General features: G+C 40.1%; 1 pseudogene; it reads left to right on the top strand.

Moving 5' to 3' along the window:
• The first annotated feature begins 1,324 nt into the window (after positions 1 to 1,324).
• Positions 1,325 to 11,310, top strand: LOC143672108 (signal recognition particle subunit SRP72 pseudogene; annotated as a pseudogene).
• Positions 11,311 to 27,930: the final 16,620 nt, after the last annotated feature.

Below are 27,930 nucleotides of genomic sequence, written 5' to 3'. Positions count from 1 at the left end.
AAATTCTTTTATTCTCTTTTAGATATCTTGAATGTAAATTTGGAACTTGTTACATATTCTAAATATCTTGTGATTTTTCCTCCCCTCTTACATTATAAAATAAACCTTTAAAGAGAATTAACAATTAGTGATTGTCACAAAGAGATATTTCTTTCTCTTCTCAGCATGTTTGTATTCGTTATCTGTGATTTTCTTGATGTTCACTTTATCTAATAAACCTACTTCTAATTCCTTCACCTCTAGCACTAGTGACACCTTTATTAGTTTGCACTGTCAAAATACAAATTATATATCAATTTTATTTGAAAATGGAGATGGTGACCATTCTGAGCAGAAATTCTGAAACAAAGCCAGCAGACTTTGAAAAGTGTACTCTTATCGTTATTCATATTGGTGTGAAACATAAGTCTTTTGTCTATTTTGTCAGGTATTTGGTAGACACTCAATACCTACTTATTGGGTTATGAATTAATGGATCTTCCTTTTTAATAGTTGTAAAATACACTGGAAAATATAGGACACCAAAGTAATGGGAGGAGAGTTGGGGCATTTTGAGTCTAACAAGGAGAAGACATGGTGGGATTATATAATGCAAAATAATGAAGTTGTGAAAGCATTCAGATCAGATAGAAAGGGATTTATTTCAGTTTAGCATCTCTGAACATCATACCAAGACAGAGGAGGAGGGACACAAAACCAAGGGGGCAAAATTATGTGAGATAGAGTATCTCGGACATGTGTCTCTGACAGGAAATGATGGTTAGGAAGACACTGATCATAAGGATTGATAACATCATTATTGAAATAACATACATTTTCTTCATATAGATAGTCTCTTGGTCTCACAACAAACTTAAGAAATGGTTTCTATTTTTCTTCTCATTTTTCAAATGTGGAAATTGAGCCGTGGAGGGGTAACTTCCCCAAAGTTACACAACTGATGATTTGGTAAATCCAAAACCTGAAAGTCTTTGACAATGAATGTCATGTTGGAAAATGAAGTCATGCCTTTCCTCCATTGGCATTCAGCAACTTTGCAGTTCTTTCTCTCCCCCTAACCCCCTTCTGCAGGATATTTCCCTTTCATCTTGTTAAGGCCGTTGTACTAATGTTATAATGTTAATAACATCAAGGGCTTCTTTTCTCTTTCAGTGTCCAAGGTGATACTTATCATCTGCTAGGTCTTCAAGTAGTAGATAATGGTTGCTGGGGCCAAAGTCCCAGAATTCTTCACTAGCAACCTACTATGTCACAGATTGCTGGAGGAGCTATTTAGTGGGACTATAGTATAGTACTTTGGCCTCTGAACTTCTATGTGGACATCATGGCTCAGGTGAGGTGGACTGGATCGCTAGTAGGCAGTAAGCACTATTTTTGCCTAGATTGATACTTTAGTTTCCTTGGATGCTCAAACAAATACCATAAAATGCGTTGGGTTAAACAATGGGAATTTATTAACTCTTGGTTCTAAAGAATCATGAAAGCAATGCTTTCTTCCTGAAGACTGGTGTCCTGGGGCTGGCTGCTGGCAATCCTTGGTCCTGGGCTCCTCTGTCCCATGGCAGTGCATATGATGGCCTCTCCTGGCCTCTCTGTTCTCTTCCAGGTTTTGTTGATGTTCAGCTTCTTGCTACCCATGGCTTTTTTTTCTCTCTCTCTGTGTTTTTTATTCTGCTTAAAAAGGACTGCAGTAATAGAATTAAGATCTATTCTGATTGAGGTGGGCCACTCAGTAACCTTATCAAACTGAAGTAATCTTATCAAAAAGTCCTACTTACAATGAGTTTACCCCTGCAGGAATGGATTAAGTTTAAAACCATATTTTTCTAGGGTACGTAGCTTCAAACTACCACAAATGGAAACTGGTTCAAAGGACCTTCCCCATATATCTTTTCTCCTGAGCCTGAATCTGGTTTCTGCTGAAGCTTTTAAGGGTATGCACATAGAAGGGTGGGGATGAGGGGCTTCTTACATGCTGAGATAGGGAGTGATGAAAAGAAGGGATGTGGCCCATTTGTCATTACTAGTCATGGGGAAAAGAGAGAAAGGCCAAGAATAAGAATCTCATAAGAAGGAACCAGAGGAAGAAGGAACCAGTGTACATAGCTTATACATAGAGTCATTTAACTTCTCAGCTCATCAGTGGAAATTGAGGTCATTGATTTGAAACCTTTCTTCCTTTCTACATAGACATTTAGTGCTGTAACTTTTCCTTTAAGCACTGCTTAGATGCATCTCACAATCTTTAATATGTCATGTTTTCCTTTTTATTCAGTTTGAAATGCTTTCTAACATCCCCTTTGATTTCTTCTTTACTCCATGAGTTGTATTATTTAGTTTCCAAATGCCCGGGGATTTTCTAGGTATCTTTCTGTTGTTGACTTCTAATTTAATTTCACTGTGGTCATAGAAATGCTTTATATGACTTAAATCTTTTTAAATCTATTGAGACTAGTTTTATGGCCCAGAATATGGTCTATGTTAGTAAATATTCCATGTTCATTTAAAAAGAATGGCTACACCACTTTTGATGAATGGAATATTTATAAATTTTAATTAGTTCATGTTTATTGATAGTGTTGTTTAAGTTTCCTATATACCTACTGATTTTTCTGTTTACTTGTTCTATTGATTATTGAGAGAGGGGTGTTTAAATTTCCAAATGTAATTTGAAATTATTTCACCTGGCATCTGGTTTGCTTCAGGTATTTTGAAGCTTTCTGATAAGGTTCAAAAACATTTATGATTGTTATGTATTCTTCATGAATTGACTCCTTTATCATTACAAAATGACACTGTTTATCCTTGGCATTATTCTTTGCTGTGAAATCTACTTTGATATTAACATAGCTCCTCCAGCTTTATTTTGATTAGCATGGTATATGGTTTTCCACACTTTTACTTTGAACTTATTTGTGTCTTTAAATCTAAAGTGGGTTTCTTGTAGGCAGCATTTGGTTCTTGCTTTTTTATCTAATCTGACAATCTCAAAAATCATTAGAAGTTCTATTTATATTTAGTTTGTATTTCAAACTAAAACTTTTGGTATTATGTATGTGTGTGTGTTGCTTCATGTATATATTATATAAATAAAGGAATGTATATGTAATGGAGAACATGATAAAAAATTATTTTACTGTTGGGACAATCGATCAAAAAAGCTTTTGAAGCAAAGAGTTAAGAATAGAGTGGTATATGGGAAAAATGCACCTATTGCAAATTATAGACTATAGTTAACAGTAATATCTTAATATTCTTTCACCAACAGTAACAAATGTACAACACCAATACCAGGAGTCAATAATAGAGGTGATAGAGAGGTATGGGATGTTTGGGGTTTTCTCTCTCGCTCTCTCTCTTTTTTTTTTTTTTTTGGAGTAATGAAAATGTTCTAAAATTGGTTGAGGATTGCATGACTATGCAATGATATTGTGAGCCATTGATTGTATATTTTAGATGGATTTTATAGCAGGTGAATATATCTCAAAAATTGCATTAAAAAAAAGAGGGGGGAGGAAGCATGAAGACCACGAGTTTAGGGGAATGAGAACAGGGGGTCAGTTCCTTATTTCAGGTGAGCAGAAATAAGGATTGGACAGTACAACAATACAACTCTAATTGAGTGGCATCCCCTGATTGCATATGTGAATGATACTCCCTGGAATTGTGTTAAGCTATGGCCTTTGCTTGAGGATCCATCAGGTGGGAAGAATAACAGAACCATGTGTGAAAGAGGCTCTGAGGGGACTTGTTCCCAACTGGCACAAGGCCAAGCAAGCTGTCCTGACACACATTGTTGCCATGAAATATTGTTGTGTTAATTTCTTAGGGCTGCCATAACAAATTACCACAAACTTGGTGGCCTAAAACAATGGAAATTTATTATTTCTTCACCATTTTGGAGGCCAGAAGTTCAAAATCAAGGCTTCAGCAGGATTCCCCTCCATTGGCTCAAGGGAGCCTCTTCCAGCTTTTGGTGGCTGCTAGTGTTCCATGGCTTGTGACAACAAAGACTCCAGTCTGTGCCTCTGTCTTTACATGACCCATGTCTCTGTGAATCCTCCTCTTCTATCTCTTATAAGGACGCTTGTCATTAGATTTAGGGCCCACACTAAATCCAAGATGATTTCATCTCAAGATTCGTAATTAATTACATTCACAAAGATATTTATGCCATATAAAGTCACATTCTGAGATTCTGGGTAGATGTGAATTTTGGGGGGACATTATTTCAGTCCATGAAAACTGTCCACCTGAGGGAGCTGTGAAGACTGGGCAAAGTACTGGAGGGGTGGGGACTAAGAAAAAGAGACCTAGAAATTCACAGAGGGGTGCCCTTGAGTCGTGACTGAATAGTAAGCTGTGCAGATGTAGGATTTAAATGCATAGTGTGTTCAAAGTGCAAAGGCTTTATTTGGCAAAGGCAAAGTTGAAAGTACAATCTTTGAGAAGAAGCTATTTTATAAAAGCAAATGCTTACAAAACATGCTATTTATACAGTTCACTTGGGTAAACAAGTACATTCTGTTGAAGAATATTGTTAATTACCTATTTTTAAATGATAATTTTAAAGCCTACATGTGTATGTGGACTGCCTAAAAATTATCTTACTCTATGTCAGGCTTCGTGAATTTATTTTGTGAACGTCCAAAAGCAATCTAAAGCCTGATGTTTTCCGAGTTGCGGATTGAAGGTGTGAATTTCCCACAGCCCTTGTAGGGACCTGCTCTTGAATTCATTTCCCTGGCATGAGATAGCTCTCCCCAAAGCAATTTTGGAGGGAATAGTGAGTGCTGTAGAACCAGACATGAAGAAATGGGCCAACAAAATGATTTTAATCAGAGTTGTGTGGGAGCACATTTAATCACTGTGTAATAGAAGACTTTAAAGGAATAACACTTTGTTTAAGAGATTTATTGACTGAGAAGTTAATTTAAACTGGATTCTCTTTCTCCCTCTTCCCTGACTTTCCATTTCGGGAAAATTTGGCCAAATTTGAACTCAATATTTCTGTTTGTTAGCTAGTCCATAGACTAGCCGCCTTCCCCCCCCACACACACCGCCTCCGCCCCCAGCATCTTCATCCTTTGGGCTATAAATGGAAATTCACATGTTTTGGTTTTTGTCTTTGCAAGTTATACTTGTCTCTGACAATTCCCTTTTCGTTTGAGAAAAGCCAGAATGGTGCTGTGTATTCTCAGTCGTATTCTCACTGGTATCAAATGTCGCAGCTGGGTTGCATGAAGGTTTATTTGTATTATAATAGCATTTCCTTTAGAGCTCAAGGGGCCTCTATCTCTAAAATCACTTGTCTACAGGAACTTCAGGGAGAATAACTTGACCTTTTTTTAACGTAAATTTTCCAACTGTGTATCTCCCTCTGGATCTAGCTTCAGTTGGTTGTGCGTGTGTGTATGTATGTGTAAGAGAGAGACAGAGAGAGAGAGAGAGAGAGGCTTGAGCTTTTAGGTTAATGTGAAATCTGATTTTTCAAAGTGATATAATGTGCCTTTGATTTCCTACACAGAGAGAGGTTTCGTTGATTGTGATGATGAGTTAACTATAAGTGTTGTGGCAGGACAATTTACTGAGATAACTATGTATGTTCTTGCTTCCTGTGTTTTCCTTTCCCATCCCAGAAAGTTAGTCAAGTCTTTTGTGCTCCTTCCCAAAGGAAAAGTTTATATTATATTCCTTGGCAGAAGGAGGGTTCTAGGGCAACGTTCCAGTTTGCCCAGGCCTTGGAGGCTTCCCAGGATGCAGGCCTTTCAGTACAAAACCCAGGAGAATCCTGGGCGAATTGGAATGAGGTGCACACTGTAGGCAGAAGTCAGGTGCTCTCTGAAACTGTTGAACTGTATTCCAGTAACCTTGATTCTTGAAGATGATTGTATAACGATATAGTTTGTACAATGTGGCTGTGGGATTGTGAAATGTTGTGGTTGACAGCCCTTTTATCCAGGATATGGACAGATGAATAAAAAAATAAGGACAAAAAATAAATAAATAATAAGTGGGACAAGGGGTAAAAAACATTGGGTAGATTGCAATACTAATGGTCAGTGAGATGGAGGGGTAAGGGGTTTGGGATGTATGGGTTTTTTCTTTTTTTGTTTTTACATGGGCAGGCATCAGGAATTGAACCCGGGTCTCTGGCCGAGAATTCTGCCACTGAGCCACCGTTGCCCCACCCTCTTTTGTCTTTTTATTTCTTTTCCTGGAGTGATGCAAATGTTCTAAAAATGATCATGGTGATGAATACACAACTATGTGATCATATTGTGAACCACTGATTTTATATTTTGGGTGGACTGTATGGTGCTTAAAGATATCTCAAACAAATAAAAAATAAAATTAAAAAAGAAGTCAGGTACTTGACATTTCCCATCCTGGATTTTTTTCTAAACCCTGAGTTCACTGACGAGAGATGTCCCTAAGGGCAAGGGGAGAGAGGGATATCATTTTCAAGGAAACTTCTAATTGATATATAATATACATAGGGAAATATGCACAAATTATAAGTGTGCAATTCTAAAAAGTTTCACCAAATGAACACACATACATGTAACTAGCACCTAGATCACAAAAGAGAAAATTTCTGTAGGCCCCAAAACCCTCTCATGGCACTTTCTGTCACTATTCCCTTCAAAGAACCATTATCCTTACTTACAACACTTTAGTTTTGCCTGTTTCAAAAATTTATGCAGAGAACTACATATATAGTCTGTATTCTTATTTTTAGTTTCTTTCATTCAATGATATGTTTACAAGACTCATCCATATTGCGTCATTAGTTTGTTCCTCCTCATTGCTGCATAATATTCCATTGTATTAATATATCACAATTTATTTATACATTCTACTTTTGATGGACAATTGGATTGTTTCCAATTTGGGGCTGTTATGAAGGGTGCTACTATGAATACTTTTGAAGGTAAGGAGAAAGGGATTTGACACAATGTCAGGGAGGAAGTAATGATTAGAGGGATGGCTGTATGGTAGACATAGGGAGGCAAGACCTGAGCCGGGGATTTTCCACCTCTGTGAATTCTATGACACCTGCAGGCATTAAAGCAGGGAACTGCTATATCAAACAGCCCTTTTCCCTACAAGTCCTGGATTCTAATGTGACAATAAGAGGGGAGCTGTTCTGATAATGATGGAGAACATCTGTCCAGTGTGAATGGAGACCCGAAACAGAATTTAAGATGATTTATAGAGAACAAAGAAATGCCATATTTCCTGTATGTAGCAGAACAGTATCTTGAAATGTAAATGTTTTCCATGATGGGTAATTCCTTTTAATCCCCACAGCCTTTCCCTTATTAAAATGAGGAGGAAGAGAGAAAAGAGAATAATTTACTTAAAAATATTTTTTTATCATGATAACCTATATATGACATAAAATTTCCCATTTTAACCACTTTCAAATGTACAATTCAGTGCTATTACTGACACTCACAATGTTGTGCTCTCATCACGCCATCCATTAGAGAATCATTTACTTTTGTGTTACAAAATAGGCTTTTGAAGCTCTCTGCAGAGTTGACATTTATGAGTGAAGAGGTTTGGGGGTTGAAAGAGCCTGAGGTTTGGGTATCAAAAGCCAAGGCCCTGAAGCCTTCAGGGTAGACAGATCTGGAAGAACACCAGATCAATGACTGCTGCCTAAAGCTATATAAAGGCTTCCCGGGACTAGAAGAGAGGTGAGTCAGAAGGGAAAAAGAAATTCACAGTGTGTTCCTGAGAAGGAGCTCTGTGCTCTGTCTGCACTTCCCCACCCCACCTAGGCAAAGAGAATGAAAGGGTAGAAACAACAGCTGTACTGGCAGTACAAGCGACTAACTAACTGTTGCTTGTAGCAGACGCTGGCAGTGCCCCATCCATGCCCCTCAGACCTTAACCATTTCTGTGTGCTCTCTGGCTTCCACTGGCAAGTAGCTGCATCTCTGCATCTGAAGGTTTCTTTTCCTGGAATTGCTTTGCTTAGTACGGCAGGCCAGAGATGCCAGAAAATCAACTCCCTGAGAGTGGCCCTCAGCCAAAAACTTTCATTATAATTATTATACCCCATTAAAAATTATAACTGATGATTAATACTCTAGCTCCTTCACTCCTCGGGAATAATTCTTTTGTTTTGTTTTTACATTTTTATTCTGGTAACACATACAACCGAAAATTTCCCATTTTATGCACTTTCAGATATGCAATTCAGTGGTATTAATTATACTTACAATGTGATGCCAACAACACCATTACCCATTACCAAAACTTTTCCATCACCCCAAACAGAAACTCTGTACCAATTATGCATTAACCCCCCCACCATGCCCCACTGCCACCCAGCCCCTAGTAACCTGTATTCTAGTTTCTGATTCTATGAATTTGCATATTCAAGGTATTTCATATCAGGGAGATCATATGATATTTGTCCATTTGTGTCTGCCTTATTCCACTCAACTTGATGTCTTCAAGGTTCATCTATGTTGTAGCATGCACCAGACTTCATTCCTTTTCACAACCAGATAATATTGCATTGTGTGTATATGCCACATTTTATTCATCCAGTCATTGACTGATGGACTCTTGGATTGCTCCCATCTTTTGGCAATTGTGAATAATACCACTATGAACACCGGAGCGCAAATATCTATTTGAGCCCCTGCTTTCAATCCTTTTGGGAATATATCTAGAAGTGGGATTGCTGAGTCAAATGGTAACCAAGGAACAGCCAAACTTGCCTTTACCAGTGGCTGTATGATTTTACATTCAGGTGGGATAATTCCGAGGTGCATGCTTTATGCTGGTCCCCCAGAGTTGCCCCCTGGGGTTAACCTCCAGACGCCCACCACAGTAGCTGACTTAATAATATACCGTTACCTTCCCTGCCTCACTAACCCCCATGCCACTACAAGTGTTTTCCATATCTCCCAAATGAACTATTTGCACTTGAATCCTTATCTCAGGGTTTGCTTCAGGAGGTGCCCAACCTAAGGCACAACTCTTTCAAATACTTAAAGAGGCAAGTGTTCCTTTTTTTTTTTTTTTGGATGCTGTATGGTGGGGGTGACATTTCCATGTGACTCTCCTGTTATTGCAGCACTATTTATTGAATTTTGGGGGTGGGGGGGGTTAGGGGAGAAGTGCTCGGGCCAGGAATTGAACCTGTGTTTCCTGCATGGCAGGCAAGAATTCTACCACTGAACTACACTTGCACCCCTATGTGTTCCTTTTTTTTTGGGCATGGGCAGACTCCGGGAATCGAACCCGGGTCTCTGGCATGGCAGGCAAGAACTCTGCCGCTGAGCCATCATTGCCCGCCCTAGTGTTCCTTTTTAATAGGCTCATTAAGACTAAGGGAAATGGGCTTGTGCAAGTCAGAAAGGGGAACGTCGGCGGCTAAGTCCCTGGGACCTTTAGTACAATATTGAAGTTAGGGAGTGAAACAGAATGGTGACTTCACATGTGCTCTGAAGACAGTCAACAAGATACTACAGATCAACAAGGATGATGTAACTCCCCCTACACTGTAAAGTGGTATGCCTTATCCAGAATGGAAGTTTCAAAGATGCCTTGGATGTCATCAATACTTACACCAAAGTGTTAGCCAATAACTTTCTTTACTTTGGAAAGGTATATTGCAAGTACAGGCTGAACAGAATTGAGAATGCTTTGAAGACAAAAGAAAAGTGCCAACCAGCAGACAAACAAACTAAAGGAGCTTTATGGATAAGTGTTATACCAATTGGAACACTATGATGAATACTTAGATCTTGTCCAAAACTCCCAAGATGATTATAGTGAGGAGAGAAAAAAAAAAAAAAACAGCAGTTGTTGCAGCTCAACACAATTGAGAAGAGTGGTTCAAAAGAATTTGGAGGCACCATGAACTATGCTACAATGCTGCATGTGCACTGGTAGGACAAGGCCAGCTGAACCAGGCAATGAAAATCCTACAAAAAGCTGAAGATCTTTGCCACCATTCATTATAAGATGCTGATGAAGCTAAGAAAGTCCACAGGCAGAACTGGCCATCATTCACGATCAGATGGCCTATCTTCTGCAACTTCAGGGTCATACAGAGGAAACTTTGCAACTTTACAATCAGATAATAAAACTAAAGCCAACAGATGTGAGATTGCTAGCTATAATTGCAGATAGCATCATTACCATAAACAAGGACCAAAATGTCTTTTACTCTAAGAAGGTGAAATTAACAGCGCAGAGGAAGCCAGAATTTAAGCTTTCCAAGAAAAAAACTGCAAGCCCTAGAATTGAACAAATTTTATTCGGTATGTACACAAGGCAAACAGAACAATGCTACAAAATATCCACCAGTCTACTGCCCCAAAGTCCCCAAGCATCTCCTACCTGTGCTAATCTAAGCTGCCCAGCTCTGCCATGAAAAGCAACACAAGAGCAATAGCGCTGCTTCAGGAATTTTCAGATCAGCATCCAGAAAATGCAGTTGAAATAAAGCTGACCATGGAACAGCTGAAAATTTCCCACGGTAATATTTACAAAACATGCTTAATATTGAGAAGCATAAAGGAGTTAAAGCATAAACCAGGCATGTTATCTGCATTAGTGACCATGTACAGCCATAAGGAAGCTACTGATAGTGCCAATGAGGTTTTCACACAAGCTACCCAGTGATATCAAAATCATCAGCCCAAATCTCCTACTCATCTATTTGTCCTTGATAAGAAGCTGCAAATGTCAAACTCAAATATAGGTGGAAGAAGGAGGCAATCAGTGACTTTTAACTATGGAAACAAAATCCAAAAGATGTTCATACTCTGGCACAGCTTATTTCTGCCTACTCACTTGCAGAATCTGAGAAAACCAAAGTTCTTCGTAAATACTTACCCTCATCCAATTACTATTCTTTAAAAGTAGATGTTGAGGCTCTTGAAAATTCTCCTGGTGCTACATACATTCAGAAGAAGGGTGCTAAAGTTGCTGGAGATCAAAGGAGCAAGGACAGGGAGATTTGAAAAAGAAAGGAAAACTGAATTATGACTCAAAAGTTACCCCAGATCCAGAAAGATGGTTACCAGTGAGGAAACATTCTTACTACTGAGGAAGAAAGAAGGGTAAAAAGAAACATCATATTGGAAAACAGATGCAGGGAACAACTACAGGAGCTTCATCTGAACTGAATCCCAGTAAAACTGTGAGCAGTCCACCCACCTCCCTAAGACCTAGCTGTGTAGCAACAGTATCTGCCTCCATAAGTAACATCATACCCCCAAGACACCAGAAAGGGCAGGGGCTCCAGCAACAAAAAAGAAACAACAGCAGAAATAGAACCGTGGAAAAAGTGACTGGTAATTAGAACATTCTAGTTGCAGGAGATGACACTAGGAACATAACAGTAACACAGCAATACGAAAAAAAATATTAAGGGGAGGAATAAGAGAAAAGAAATAAAATTTGAAAGACAATACCACTCTTTGATCTAGACAAGAGGAGCCCTATCCTGGATCCATACTTCAGAGGACTCTAGCACTCTACTGACCATGCCACTCCCTACAGGGAAGATGGTGACCAGTGGAGCCAGAATTAAAGCACACTCTCCTGACTTCTACTTCAGCACTCTTCTCACTGTACCGCATTGTCTGTGAAATAAAGTTAATATTGCTATTTTCAACAAATGTATAAATCCAAATTTTCTAAGCTGCTATTCTTAAATGAATCATTAAAAAGAAAGAACTCTAAAAAAAAAAAAAAAAAGACTAAGGGAAAGGGGAGAAGGTGGTTCCCCCTACGCTTATCAGATTTTTCTGTGGTTCCTTGTCTAAGGATTATCTGATTAATAGCATCTACTAACACTCCGGGCAGATAATTTCCTCAAGTGCTTTGATTTTTTTGCTCTGAGCTCATCTTCAATGGGAGTTATCTTCCATGAGAGTCCTCTATATGCCCTAGGTTGAGGAGATGTCTCTACTAGATGGCTTGACAGTTGCCTCTGTTCTGGCTCTGCAAATGTCATAGATTGAATATCAGTTTTAAGTAAGTTTCACACTCCGAAGTAGTGTGAATCTGCACCCACTCCCAGGCACAGATCAAGCTTGGGGTTCCAGTTTCTTTCAGGTGTCTCTATTTCCTCCAGCAGCTCAGGAAGGGTACTGTGTTCGTGTACATGCTGCTTCTACTCTCTTGAGTAGGGTCAGGGAAACCCCCTCCTGAGAGCCTAGGTCCAGTTTCCCAATTTGACTTATTCCTTTAACCTGGAATCCAGTCAGTCTTATTCATGTGTGGATAGCCCAGCCCCTGAAGTGTGTCTCCAGGACCAATACTCTCAAAGCTGCTAGACTTCAGTTCCTTCTCGCTGCTTTGATTATGACACCTATTATTCTCCTGGCGCCTAAAGATTTGCTTTTGTGCTCAATTATGTTTTTTTTATTAATTAACGGAAAAAAAGAAATTAACCCAACATTTAGAAATCATACCATTCTACATATGCTATCAGTAATTCTTAACATCATCACATAGATGCATGATCATCGTTTCTCAGTACATTTGCATCGGTTTAGAAGAACTAGCAACACAACAGAAAAAGATATAGAATGTTAATATAGAGAAAAAAATAAAAGTAATAACAATAGTAAAAAAAAAAAGACAAACAAATAACCAGACAGACAAAAACAAAAAAAACAAAAAAACAAAAACAAACAAACAAACAAACAAAAAACCTATAGCTCAGATGCAGCTTCATTCAGTGTTTTAACATGATTACTTTACAATTAGGTATTATTGTGCTGTCCAGTTTTGAGTTTTTGTATCTAGTCCTGTTGCACAGTCTGTATCCCTTCAGCTCCAATTACCCATTATCTTACCCTGTTTCTAACTCCTGCTGGACTCTGTTACCAATGACATATTCCAAGTTTATTCTCGAATGTCCGTTCACATCAGTGGGACCATACAGTATTTGTTCTTTAGTTTTTGGCTAGACTCACTCAGCATAATGTTCTCTAGGTCCATCCATGTTATTACATGCGTCATAAGTTTATTCTGTCTTAAAGCTGCATAATATTCCATTGTATGTATATACCACAGTTTGTTTAGCCACTCGTCTGTTGATGGACATTTTGGCTGTTTCCATCTCTTTGCAATTGTAAATAACGCTGCTATAAACATTGGTGTGCAAATGTCCGTTTCTGTCTTTGCCCTTACGTCATTTGAGTAGATACCCAGCAATGGTATTGCTGGGTCGTATGGCAATTCTATATTCAGCTTTTTGAGGAACCGCCAAACTGCCTTCCACAGTGGTTGCACCATTTGACATTCCCACCAACAGTGGATAAGTGTGCCTCTTTCTCCACATCCTCTCCAGTGCTTGTCATTTTCTGTTTTGTTGATAATGGCCATTCTGGTGGGTGTGAGATGATATGTCATTGTGGTTTTGATTTGCATTTCTCTAATGGCCAGGGACATTGAGCATCTTTTCATGTGCCTTTTGGCCATTTGTATTTCCTCTTCTGGTAGATGTCTGTTCAAGTCTTTTTCCCATTTTGTAATTGGGTTGGCTGTCTTTTTGTTGTTGAGTTGGACAATCTCTTTATAAATTCTGGATACTAGACCTTTATCTGATATGTCATTTCCAAATATTGTCTCCCATTGTGTAGGCTGTCTTTCTACTTTCTTGATGAAGTTCTTTGATGCACAAAAGTGTTTAATTTTGAGGAGCTCCCATTTATTTATTTCCTTCTTCAGTGCTCTTGCTTTAGGTTTAAGGTCCATAAAACCACCTCCAATTGTAAGTTTCATAACATATCTCCCTACATTTTCCTCTAACTGTTTTATGATCTTAGACCTAATGTTTAGATCTTTGATCCATTTTGAGTTAACTTTTGTATAGGGTGTGAGATATGGGTCTTCTTTCCTTCTTTTGCATATGGATATCCAGTTCTCTAGGCACCATTTATTGAAGAGACTGCTCTGTCCCAGGTGAGTTGGCTTGACTGCCTTATCACAGATAGATGAGAGGGTCTATATCTGAGCACTCTATTCGATTCCATTGGTCGATATATCTATCTTTATGCCAATACCATGCTGTTTTGACCACTGTGGCTTCATAATATGCCTTAAAGTCAGGCAGCGCAAGACCTCCAGCTTCGTTTTTTTTCCTCAAGATGTTTTTAGCAATTCGGGGCAGCATGCCCTTCCAGATAAATTTGCTTATTGGTTTTTCTATTTCTGAAAAATAAGTTGTTGGGATTTTGATTGGTATTGCATTGAATCTGTAAATCAATTTAGGTAGGATTGACATCTTAACTATATTTAGTCTTCCAATCCATGAACACGGTATGCCCTTCCATCTATTTAGGTCTTCTGTGATTTCTTTTAACAGTTTTTTGTAGTTTTCTTTATATAGGTTTTTTGTCTCTTTAGTTAAATTTATTCCTAGGTATTTTATTCTTTTAGTTGCAATTGTAAATGGGATTCATTTCTTGATTTCCCCCTCAGCTTTTTCATTGCTAGTGTATAGAAATGCTACAGATTTTTGAATGTTGATCTTGTAACCTGCTATTTTGCTGTACTCATTTATTAGCTCTAGTAGTTTTGTTATGAATTTTTCCGGGTTTTCGACGTATAGTATCATATCGTCTGCAAACAGAGATAGTTTTACTTCTTCCTTTCCAATTTTGATGCCTTGTATTTCTTTTTCTTGTCTAATTGCTCTGGCTAGAATCTCCAACACAATGTTGAATAATAGTGGTGATAGTGGACATCCTTGTCTTGTTCCTGATCTTAGGGGGAAAGTTTTCAATTTTTCCCCATTGAGGATGATATTAGCTGTGGGTTTTTCATATATTCCCTCTATCATTTTAAGGAAGTTCCCTTGTATTCCTATCTTTTGAAGTGTTTTCAACAGGAAAGGATGTTGAATCGTGTCAAATGCCTTCTCTGCATCAATTGAGATGATCATGTGATTTTTCTGCTTTGATTTGTTGATATGGTGTATTACATTAATTGATTTTCTTATGTTGAACCATCCTTGCATACCTGGGATGAATCCTACTTGGTCATGATGTATAATTCTTTTAATGTGTTGTTGGATACGATTTGCTAGTATTTTATTGAGGATTTTTGCATCTATATTCATTAGAGAGATTGGTCTATAGTTTTCTTTTTTTGTAATATCTTTGCCTGGTTTTGGTATGAGGGTGATGTTGGCTTCATAGAATGAATTAGGTAGTTTTCCCTCCACTTCGATTTTTTTGAAGAGTTTGAGGAGAGTTGGTACTAATTCTTTCTGGAATGTTTGGTAGAATTCACATGTGAAGCCATCTTGTCCTGGACTTTTCTTTTTAGGAAGCTTTTGAATGAGTAATTCAATTTCTTTACTTGTGATTGGTTTGTTGAGGTCATCTATGTCTTCTTGAGTCAAAGTTGGTTGTTCATGCCTTTCCAGGAACCCGTCCATTTCATCTAAATTGTTTTATTTATTAGCGTAAAGTTGTTCATAGTATCCTGTTATTAGCTCCTTTATTTCTGTGAGGTCAGTAGTTATGTTTCCTCTTCCATTTCTGATCTTATTTATTTGCATCCTCTCTTCTTCTTTTTGTCAGTCTTGCTAAGGGCCCATCAATCTTACTGATTTTCTCATAGAACCAACTTCTGGTCTTATTGATTTTCTCTATTGTTTTCATGTTTTCAATTTCATTTATTTCTGCTCTAATCTTTGTTATTTCTTTCCTTTTGCTTGCTTTGGGATTCGTTTGCTGTTCTTTCTCCAGTTCTTCCAAGTGAACAGTTAATTCCTGAATTTTTGCCTTTTCTTCTTTTCTGATATAGGCATTTAGGGCAATAAATTTCCCTCTTAGCACTGCCTTTGCTGCGTCCCATAAGTTTTGATATGTTGTGTTTTCATTTTCATTCGCCTTGAGGTATTTGCTAATTTCTCTTGCAATTTCTTCTTTGACCCACTCGTTGTTTAAGAGTGTGTTGTTGAGCCTCCACGTATTTGTGAATTTTCTGTCACTCCACCTGTTATTGATTTCCAACTTCATTCCTTTATGATCCGAGAAAGTGTTGTGTATGATTTCAATCTTTTTAAATTTGTTAAGACTTGCTTTGTGACCCAGCATATGGTCTATCTTTGAGAATGATCCATGAGCACTTGAGAAAAAGGTGTATCCTGCTGTTGTGGAATGTAATGTCCTATAAATGTCTGTTAAGTCTAGCTCATTTATAGTAATATTCAGATTCTCTATTTCTTTATTGATCCTCTGTCTAGATGTTCTGTCCATTGATGAGAGTGGTGAATTGAAGCCTCCAACTATTATGGTATATGCATCTATTTCCCTTTTCAGTGTTTACAGTGTATTCCTCACGTATTTTGGGGCATTCTGGTTCGGTGCATAAATATTTATGATTGTTATGTCTTCTTGTTTAATTGTTCCTTTTATTAGTATATAGTGTCCTTCTTTGTCTCTTTTAACTGTTTTACATTTGAAGTCTAATTTGTTGGATATTAGTATAGACACTCCTGCTCTTTTCTGGGTGTTATTTGCATGAAATATCTTTTCCCAACCTTTTACTTTCAACCTATGTTTATCTTTGGGTCTAAGATGTGTTTCCTGTAGACAGCATATAGAAGGATCCTGTTTTTTAATCCATTCTGCCAATCTATGTCTTTTGATTGGGGAATTCAGTCCATTAACATTTAGTGTTATTACTGTTTGGATAATATTTTCCTCTACCATTTTGCCTTTTGTATTATATATATCATATCTGATTTTCCTTCTTTCTACACTCTTCTCCATACCTCTCTCTTCTGTCTTTTTGTATCTGACTCTAGTGCTCCCTTTAGTATTTCTTGCAGAGCTGGTCTCTTGGTCACAAATTCTTTCAGTGACTTTTTGTCTGAGAATGTTTTAATTTTTCCCTCATTTTTGAAGGCCAATTTTGCTGGATATAGGAGTCTTGGTTGGCAGTTTTTCTCTTTTAGTAATTTAAATATATCATCCCACTGTCTTCTAGCTTCCATGGTTTCTGCTGAGAAATCTACACATAGTCTTATTGGGTTTCCCTTGTATGTGATGGATTGTTTTTCTCTTGCTACTTTCAAGATCCTCTCTTTCTCTTTGACCTCTGACATTCTAACTAGTAAGTGTCTTGGAGAACGCCTATTTGGGTCTAATCTCTTTGGGGTGCGCTGCACTTCTTGGATCTGTAATTTTAGGTCTTTCATAAGGTTGGGAAATTTTCAGTGATAATTTCTTCCATTAGTTTTTCTCCTCCTTTTCCCTTCTCTTCTCCTTCTGGGACACCCACAACACGTATATTTGTGCGGTTCATATTGTCCTTGAGTTCCCTGATACCCTGTTCAAATTTTTCCATTCTTTTCCTGATAGTTTCTGTTTCTTTTTGGAATTCAGATGTTCCATCCTCCAAATCACTAATTCTATCTTCTGTCTCTTTAAATCTATCATTGTAGGTATCCATTGTTTTTTCCATCTTTTCTACTTTATCCTTCACTTCCATAAGTTCTGCGATTTGTTTTTTCAGTTTTTCTATTTCTTCTTTTTGTTCAGCCCATGTCTTCTTCATGTCCTCCCTCAATTTATCGATTTCGTTTTTGAAGAGGTTTTCCGTTTCTGTTCATATATTCAGCATTAGTTGTCTCAGCTCCTGTATCTCATTTGAACTATTGGTTTGTTCCTTTGACTGGGCCATATTTTCAATTTTCTGAGCGTGACCCGTTATCTTGTGCTGGCGTCTGGGCATTTAGTCAGATTTCCCTGGGTGTTGTACCCCACAGTTTGAAAGACTTTTCTGTGAAATCTCTGGGTTCTGTTTTTCTTATCCTGCCCAGTAGGTGGCGCTCATGGCACTCGTTTGTCTGTGGATCACACCAGTAAAAGGTGCTGTGGGTCCTTTAACTTTGGAAAACTCTTGCCGTGGGGGAGGTTCGCCAGCCTAAGCGGCTTGGAAGAGTGCCAGCCGGCCCAGGGGTCTGAATGTGGGGAGGGTCGCCAGCCGCTGCAGCCCGGGAGAGCGCCCGTCCGAATTTCCTAGTCGGCCCGGGGCGCCACGCGTGGCGGGAGGGCGCTAGCCGCCACGGGCCGGGAGAGTGCACCGTTCCCAGCCGGACCGGGAAGTCACGTGTTTGGAAGGGACCCCCCCGATCACCTTTCTCCGCGGCCTGGGGATTTCCGATCCAATTCTCTCAGTTGGTCCGGGGGGCCGCGCATGGTGGGGGCGCCAGCCGCCGTGGCTTGAGGGGACTGCCTGCCCAATTCTGCCAGCTGGCCCGGGAAGGAGGAGGGGAGGGACTCCGGCAGCTTGCCGCCCCACCCGGGGAAGCCCGCTCCCCTCGGCGATCTCACCGGAGCAGGTTCTCCCAGCCAGTCAGCCGTTCCGGGATGGGGTACGCTGTCTTTTTTATCTCTGTCGTGGCTCCGGGAGCTGTTCTGTATCGTTTCTACTCCCCTAGTAGCTGTTCTGGAGGAGGAAAGGTGAGGATGGCAAGGCTATCGAGGACGGTGGCGGAGGAGCCAGTGAAGGCGGAAGAGGGCATGGTGGTGGTTGGAGAGCTGCTGGAGTAGGAGGAGAAAGGGAAGGATAAGATGGCGGATGGAGCACCGCTGGAGCAGAAGGGGAAAGAGAAGGGCAAGATGGCGGCGGGAGCACTGGCGGAGAAGGGGGAAGAGGAGGGCTAGATGGCAGCGGGAGCACTGGCGGAGAAGGAGGAAGAGGAGGGCTAGATGGCGGCGGGAGCGCCGGTGGAGAAAGAGGAAGAGGAGGGCTAGATGGCGGCAGAAGCGCCGGAGGAGAAGGGGAAGAGGAGGGGTAGATGGCGGCGGGAGCGCCGGCGGAGAAGGGGGAAGAGGAGGGCTAGATGGCGGCGGGAGCGCCGGAGGAGAAGGGGAAGAGGAGGGGTAGATGGCGGCGGGAGCGCCGGCGGAGAAGGGGGAAGAGGAGGGCTAGATGGCGGCGGGAGCGCCGCCGGTGGAGAAAGAGGAAGAGGAGGGCTAGATGGCAGCGGGAGTGCCGGCGGAGAAGGGGGAAGAGGAGGCTCAATTATGTTTTAATCGAAAATTACTTTTTCATTTTTTATCTAGCTTTTCTATATTAGGAGAGAAGGGACTCTATCATCTTGTATCAGGCAAAAATAAATAGTGATGGTGAGTCAAAGCAGCATAAACTCTAAGCATGTCCCCCAGCCCACAATGAAGACACTTTTCCACATTATACAGAGTAGATTAGCTACTCATTGTCCATTCTGGACTAGGATCTTGACTTTAATGTATCCCGAAGGCTTCTCAGAGCAAAAAACCCTCAAAAAGGAATTTAAGCCTTTGTTTAAAGTACTTAGGCTTTGTTTCAAGATTTCAAAAATCCCAGGAACAATTACTTAGGCAGATGTCATGGTCAGTTTATCTGAGCGGTTTCTTTCCCCAGAAGTCTCTGCAAGAGCAAAGGTCTTCCCAAATACTTGACATGGCCCAAGATGAGGGCCTAGCCTTGACATGAGGTAAGATGCAGCATAAGATGTCTCTCCTAATTCTAGAGTATTTAACCTCAGGCATCATAGGTCTTTTCCTGCTCCAACATATATTGGCAAGCCCATCTTGAAGGGTAATCTGGTAAAGAGAAAGCTCAAGGATATCATAGGTATCAAAGAATAAAAATTTTCAATAGTCAAAAACATGACTGTCCTACAAATATAGAATGGACACATGTTAACGTTTATTCAATTCATTAATGAGGGAGCCAATAAGATGGTAAAGCTGGTTCAAAGAACATTTTGAAGATGGCATATTTGTAGTCCACCAGGAAAGGCATTTTGAAATATGTTTATCAATTTAAAGACAAAACCAGGTAATGTTCAAAGGGTAATGAAATTGTAATTTTGCAGTTACATTTTCTACTGGACAGAAATATTAAAAATATAACTTCAAAGTCCAAACCCTTAATTAAAAGTAAATGGCAGGGGGTGGGCCACTGTGGCTGAGCAGGCAGAGTTCTCGCCTGCCATGCTGGAGACCCAGGTTCGATTCCCAGTGTCTACCCATGCAAAAAAAAAAAAAAAAAGTAAATGCAAAGCCATGTACAAATATATTCCAGTAAATAATTAAATAATCCTTAAATGATCCTGTGAACACACCAATATGGCATTAAAAGGACATGCAATACAACTTTTTCACTTATTTCTTGAGTTTTAAATAACAATAGTTAGGACTTGTAGCTGTACAATGTCCTAGCTTGTGAGCATTTACCTACATCCTCAGACCCAGTTTCTTCATCTGTAAAAGTAGGGTAATAATATCTATCTTGTCTGATTGTTTTAGTTTTTTCTTGCTTCCCAACTAATGGAGACCAGCGGAGATAAACATCTGGTTAGACAGGAGGTGGAGTTGGGTGACTTTTACACTCACCCTGAGCAGAGGCCTGATGGTTCTAGGGTATGGGTCAGAAAATGGACGAAAGCCTGGATCGCTGTATCTGAGGGTTGGGAAACCTAGAAGGAAAACCAAGTGAAAATGAGCAGCAACTCTAAGGAGTGGTCAGAAATAGAAGGAATCCAGAGATCAAGCCAGGAATATGTGCCACCCTAAGTCACACACAGTTTGGAGCTCAAAAAGGAAAATAGTGGGGGAAAGAGAATAAGAGTGAACCAGAACCTGAATTCTGGAAGGTGGCAGCTTTCTTTCTATTCAGTTTTGTCAATAGCGTGGGATGACCTATGCTTGCAGATCAGGGTTACCCTTGAAAAATGAGTAGTATAAAGGTTGAAAAGAATTTACACCAGGCACCTTGTTTAGTACTTGAAAATAGCAGGTGCTTATAAACTACAGCAGTGATTATATTTTTTATTTGCTCTCTTCTCAGTGGAGATTGTAGTTGAGACGATTTTCTTTAGAAGGGAACTATAAGTATAAAAGTCTCTATGAGTTACTTGTTCAGTTATGGAAGGTATTCATATTACTGATGAAGATGAGGTGGACATCTGCTGATTTTGCTTGTTGTGGCAAGCATGGAAGGATGCCACTTGCATTTTTCTTTAAGGAAGACAGCCTCTGACTGCAGTGCCTTCAGGATTGGCCTCAGCAGAGAATGATGCCCCACACATGTAACTGAGAAGTTTGTATTTAAGAAATGATTATGATAACTGAGTTGTTATATAGATATTTCTTTTTGCTTTTTAGTATATTAGAACAGCCAGAGGGAAATACTGAAATTTCTGAACTGTAATCCAGCTCCTTAATCTCTGATAATGATTGTATAGCTATATAGTCTTTATCTTGTGATTGTAAAAACCTGTGGCTGACCCTCACTTGTACCCCTTTATCCTGTTTTTCAGCTTTAGAGTCTTATGATCAGTAAAGACAGCTTTAAATTTTTATTAATGAGAGGCCTTGAGTCAGCCCAGAACTAACCCACCCCAATTCCAAAACTATATGGCTAGACAAAGCTGGATTTAACTAAAATTGGCCCACCTGACATATGCAGTAGCTTATGTAATCAATCTAGGCATGCTCAATAATTAGATCATCTCTAACCTCCTCATCTCTACCATTGTGCTCATTATCTTAAAATCTGCACATCTCTTGGTACTATAAAACCACCAGAATTACTGCAGTTCTTTGGGGAGACAGATTTTTTAGGCTGATAGGCCCTCTGATCTCTGGCTTCACATTTAGCAATAATTTCTTTCTCTCTTTGAAATTCTCAGGAATTCTCTGCAACACAGAGCAGAGAACCCACTGCTTTTGATCAGTATCACACATAATCCTGAGGCCCTGCTTGGCCAAGGCCAGCCCCCACACAATGCCTGAGCATACTGCGGCTATGAGGGCCATGCCATTTCTGCCCAATCTAAGTCTTCACTAACAGCAATTCCTGATCCCGAGCTCCCCGTTGCGTTGGCTGAGACTTTGTCAGATATGCATTGCAGTCTAAGGCTTTCTATGTCCAATTCTGCTCCCTTCTCCCCAGTTTTTTCCCCCTTAGCTATAAGATCTGCGTCATGACCTAGAAAGGCTTTCCCAGTTGATTCTGATTCCTCCCTCTTTATTTTTCCCGTGTTAAGCCACCAATAAAACTTTTTGCATTCCTAACTCCGTCTCACTATTTGCTTTCCAGGAGACTTGAACTGACGCAGTTCATACTGGGAGTGGTCACGCACCTTCTGACTGGGCAGTGGAGGACCCCATCCTGGGCAGTTTCTCAAGCATGGGTAGTTCCTGGCCCAAGGTTGTAGCTTCATTACGAAAACTGTCACGGGCGGTGATTTGGGAGAACATTCGGTAAAAGAGGAATGCTCTGGCCCAGGTATTGATTTGAAAAGTATGTGGATGAGGAGGTAGCAGTGCTTATAAGAGGAAAGGAATTGGCGGGTTGCTACCAAGTTTCACTGACACCCTACAGAGAGATCATGAAAAGCCCAGGATAGATAATAACCAATTGAAAAAGAGGTGTGAAGGCCAGAGGGTCTCTTTAGGAGATTATCTAGAGGACAGCAGAAAAAGCTAGACAAAACTCAGAAGTTAATAGTAATATTCACTGACCTTCAAAGATGACTGAATGCTCAACCAAGATAGTCTATTATGTCAAGGTCAGTGCCCTATTTGGGGGCAACCTGTGACTCCAGAACATGGGATGGAGATATATGGGTTGAAGCTTCCAAAGCTTTTGGCTCCCCAGAGATACCTGTGAGTCCTGAGAGCCTTCTGAGCTGGCCCACCCCTTCCTATTAATATCTTCCTATTAAGCCCACCCCAGTATAGGGAGATACTACAGCATCTTCTCCCCTACAAGGCAACAGGGTCTCCCCTCATGATCTTCCCCCACTTTATCTCCTGGTTGCCAGGCCAATAATTAGAATTAAGGTGCAGCTTAACTCATCTGGTGAAGTGCTGGGCCCAATAAAGGAAAAAAAGAACCATACCCCAAAGGGGTCGCAAGACCTGTCAAGTTTTACAGGCAGAAGTGAGTGTACTCGCCCATGGACTGAATTTTGAGGGTGATTGATCAATAGGGCCAAAAATTTTGACCAGATAAGGGAAAGTCTATTGTCTTGGCAAGGATCCCAGGGCATGGTTCACTGGAGAAAGTGGTAACCCGAGAACAAAATCGAAATGCCAGAATTGCCATATCAAATGGTAGTGGAAAGAATAAAGAGTCTGAGAGTAGTGGCAGATTGGAATGCATATATGATATGAAACTAGAAGACACCTCCTATCCCCACCCTGAGTGAATTATGCTCACAGCAAGGCCCAGGAACACCCCATTCACCAAGGCCTTACATACAGCACTGGAAAGAGGGCATTGGCATCACTAATGTTACAGGACAAAGATGGTGGATTTTCTGCCTGATGAGCTCAAATGACCAATTCCTGAGATAAAGAGAGAGAAGGTTTATTGCTAAGCAGGAAGCAGGAGATCAAATGGCCTGTTTGGCCCAAAAATCTGTCTCTTCAAACTGTAGTAATTCTGACCATTTTATAGTATCAAAAGATGGGCAGGTTTTAGGGTAATGAGCAAAATGGTTCCATATCATGTAATTAGAGGTGCTCCAATTATTGGGCATAAGCAAATTGATTACATGTTCAAAGAATGTATGTAAGAATATGGTGGCCTTAATACAATGATGTGTGTGATTTTCAGTATTATGATATGGTATAGGTGACTTTTAGGTTGAAGAAGACTAAGCTACTGTACATGTCAGGCAGGTCCATTTCTGTTAGATCCAGCTTCGGTCATCAAGATGACATTGGACTTGGGGTGGATTAGTTCTGGGCTGACCCAAGACCCTTCATTAGTAAACATCAGGGGCTGTCTTTACTGATCACAAGAGTCCAAAGCCAAAAAACCAGATAAAATGGGTACAAGTGAGGGTCAGTTACAAGGTTTTTTCAGTCACGAGGGCACAGAATAAAGGCTATAAAATCATTATCAGGGATCAAGGCAGTTGGATTACAGTTAAAAGATTTCAGGTATTTCCATCTGTCTACTCCAATATACCAGAAAGCAAAAAGGAATATCTATATTATGATTCAGCAACCATAATCATCCCTTAAATCCTAATTTCTTGGTTACACTAAGACATTCAGTGGTGGCCTCTTCTGCATGCCAGGGTTAAGACAGGCTGTCAAAGAGCTTGACTTGTTGATGGCAATGGAGATGATGGGGCTCAAAAGCAATAGATGCCAGTTGGTGGTGCTTCAGAAGCCAGGGGGTTGCAATTATTGTTAACATCAGAAATGTCAGATTTTAGCCAGCAGAGAATTGTGATGATGGTTAAAATAATCGCAGCTCCCTGGTGCAAAACTGATGGGCATATGTCTTAATTTCCTGGCTGCTGTACAGACAACCACTGAGTAGTGGGTTTAAACAACAGAAATTTATTGTCTCACAGTTCTGGAGGCTAGAAGTCTGAATCAAAGAATCAGCAGGGCTATGTCTCTTCTGAAGTCTGTAGGGTTCTGGTGGCAGCTTGTTGGCAATCCGTAATTCAATCTTTGCCTCTGTCACATGGCTGTCTCTCTCTCTCTCTCTACCTGTCTCCTCTGGACTGTCCAAATTTCCTCTCCTCCTAAAGACATCAGTCATATTGGATTAGGGCCCATCCTAATCCAGTTTGGCCTCATCTTAACTAATAACTTCTTTAAAGATTCTATTCCAAATAGGATCACATTCACAGGACCAGGGATTAGGACTCAAACATATCTTTTGGGGGATAGAAGTCAATCCATAACATCATACAAAAAGGGTGCTGTTCAATATATATATATACTCAAACTGAAGCAAAAGTGGATGCATCTTAGGATGGTCACTCAAATAAAAGTCATGATGCAGTGCCCAATTGCTGGATCTGAGCCAGTTTTCAGGCCTGGAGCCCACTGACTGCAGAGGTGGCTGCGTAGCCAGGTTCCCAGGTCCCAGTAGGAGAGACCCTGCAACATCATGACAATTCCCCCGTCAACTCAGGTGATTGTATACTGGAGTAAGGGGAATACCCAGGCACTTTGAGGACTATGGCTCTGCACTGCTATGATATCTAAAGACCTAGAGTACTCTCAAGGCTCCCCTTTTTAGAGTAGAGGCATACAGAGACCAAAGGTGGAGCTCACAGTGTCTCTGCAAGTTTCATGGATGCAGCTGGTGGTCATTTCCCTAGTCCCTGGCAATAGTTCAGGGGAAGGAAATTTAGAAAGGATAATGGAGAAAGGAGAGGATGAGTATCAGTTGTGCCAGGGACCAACTGCAGAGACAGTGGCTATAGTTTGTCCCACTGCCATTCCTCTTCTTCTAAGTTTCCCCTCAGGAGGATGGATCTCTAGAAACTCTAGAGTAGTTGCTTCCCAAACATGTGTAGAAAAGTGGATCCACATGGTGCAAAGGATGGACCTTGGCAATATGGAAAGGCATCACCCAGATCTCCCTTCAAGAAATAACCTGCTGCTCAGCTGCAAGTAGTACAGTTTGCTGACAGCCTCACTTTTGGTTTGCTAAAGCTGCCAGAATGCAGTATACCAGAAATGAATTGGCTTTTATGAAAGGGATTTTTTAGATTACAAATTTACAGTTCTAAGGACATGAGAATGTCTAAATTAAGGCAACAACAAGAGAATACCTTCACTCAAGAAAGGCCAATTGGGGCAGGCCATAGTGGCTCAGCAGGCAAGAATGCTCGCCTGCCATGCCAAAGGACCCAGGTTTGATTCCCAGTGCCTGCCCATGTAAAAAAAATAATAATAATAAAGTAAGAAATTTAAAAAAAAATTTAAGGAAAAAACAAAAAAAAGAAAGGCCAATTGTATCCAGGGTTTCTTTTTCACATAGGAAGGCACATGGCGACATCTGCTGGCTTTCTCTCCTGGGTTTTATTGTTTTTAGCTCCTGGTTCCAGTGGCCTTCTCTCTCTAAGTATCTGTGGGTCTTTTCTTAGCTTCTCTGGGGCAAATTCTGGATTTCATTTCTTAGCTTAACATCTCTGTGTCTGTGTTGGCTCTTTTAAGGACTCCAGTAAACTAATGAAGACCCACCTTAAATGGGCGGGGCCACATCTTCATGGAAATAATTTAATCAAAAGGTCCCACCCACAATTGGGTGGGTCACATCTCCATGGAAGCAATCTGATCAAAAGAGCCCACCCACAATAAGTCTGCACCCACAAGATTATATTAAAGGAGCATGGCTTTTCTGGGGTACGTAACAGTTTCAGACCAGCACAACTTTCCACTGCCTTCAGAATCTGCCTTAGTTTTGATCTGAGGCCTTGCTCATCTGGGCAACCTTCAACCAATGACTGAATAATGGTGAAGGTGAGCATTTATGTCCAATGCAGGGCTCCTTTAAAAGGCAATTTTGCTCCAGTGAAAAATGCTCATTAGATTGATGGAGATTTTGTTCAATTTGTATTAAATTCTGAAGCCCTCCTTACCCAAATTCTTCTTCGCCCACCTTTTCCTTTCACAAGTATCAGATTAACATCATTGTCTGAAGACTATCTTTGATCCTATTTCCTTCCCTTTCCCAGGCATTACTCCTCTATAAATCATTTACTCTCCTAATTCTGTCTTAATGTCTGCTTACCAGAGGACCTGAACTGACTCCCTTGCCAAACATCTCTTCCCTCCTTTCTGAAATAGAACCCTTCTTTCATGAAGGTAACATATTCCATATAGTTTGGATGGAGTTCATCTTTGTCCCACCCATAGGGGTGGACATATGTTCCAATTCAGACCACATGGACGAAGTCTTCCAGGATTGAAGCCAACACAGGAGAACAACAACAATAAATATATTCAAGAGATGCAGATGAATTTCTGATGACTTCAGTCTGAGCACATAAAACTAGCCATTCCTTGAGCTGAGACTCAGCATCAAGGGATTGAGAAAAACCCTAGAATGAGCTGAGATTTAGCATCAAGGGATTGAGAAAACCTTCTGGACCAAAAGGGGGAAGAGTGAAATGAGACAAAGTGTCGATGGCTGAGAGATTCCAAACAGAGTCGAGAGGTTATCCTGGAGGTTATTCTTACGCATCAAGTAGATATCACCTTGTTATTCAAGATGTTATGGAGAGGCTGGAGGGAACTGCCTGAAAATGTAGAGCTGTGTTCCAGTAGCCATGTTTCTTGATGACGATTGAATAATGATATAGCTTTCACAATGTGACTGTGTGATTGTGAAAACCTTGTGTCTGATGCTCCTTTTATCTACCTTGTCAACAGACAAGTAGAACATATGGAATAAAAATGAATAATAGGGTGAACACATGTTAAAATAAATTTAGTTTGAAATGCTAGTGATCAATGAAAGGGAGGGGTAAGGGGTATGGTATGTATAATCTTTTTTTTTCTTTTTTTCTGTTTTCATTTTATTTCTTTTTCTGTTGTCTTTTTATTTCTTTTTCTGAATTGATGCAAATGTTCTAAGAAATGATCATGATGATGAATATGCAACTATGCGATGATATTGTGAATTACTGATTATATATGTAGAATGGAATGATCATATGTTAAGAATGTTTTTGTTCATTTGTTGTAAATTTTTTAAATAAATAAAAAACAAACAAACAAACAAAAAAACTAGCCATTCTTGGACTTTTCAGTTATGTTAGTTAATAGACCCCCTTTATTGCTTAAGCTAGTTTGAGCTGAGTTTCTTACAACCAGTAGAACCCTGTGTACCTCAGAAGGGGACCATGAGCTGGTTTCCCTCAGAAGTTCCCTTAGAACAGGGCAGTGATGGTATGGAAGCACTATGATGCATATACTTGAGTACAGGAGTTTTCCTTGTTCCTGATTAAAAGCAGATTCATATGTTTAACCATAAATCTAATGGAGGGTCAATTTTGATATTTACTCTAACTTAGAAAACAATTCTGGACCCCCAAATGAACCCATACTCTAGAGCACCCCTCAATGATTTCCTACTTCTAAAATTTTCAAAGCAGGGTTTATT

This window comes from Tamandua tetradactyla, chromosome X (genome assembly GCF_023851605.1).
Source record: "Tamandua tetradactyla isolate mTamTet1 chromosome X, mTamTet1.pri, whole genome shotgun sequence".
NCBI classification, from domain to species: Eukaryota; Metazoa; Chordata; class Mammalia; order Pilosa; family Myrmecophagidae; genus Tamandua; species Tamandua tetradactyla.
The sequence above is the reverse complement of the archived record's forward strand: the minus strand, read 5'-3'. Positions and strand labels throughout refer to the sequence as shown.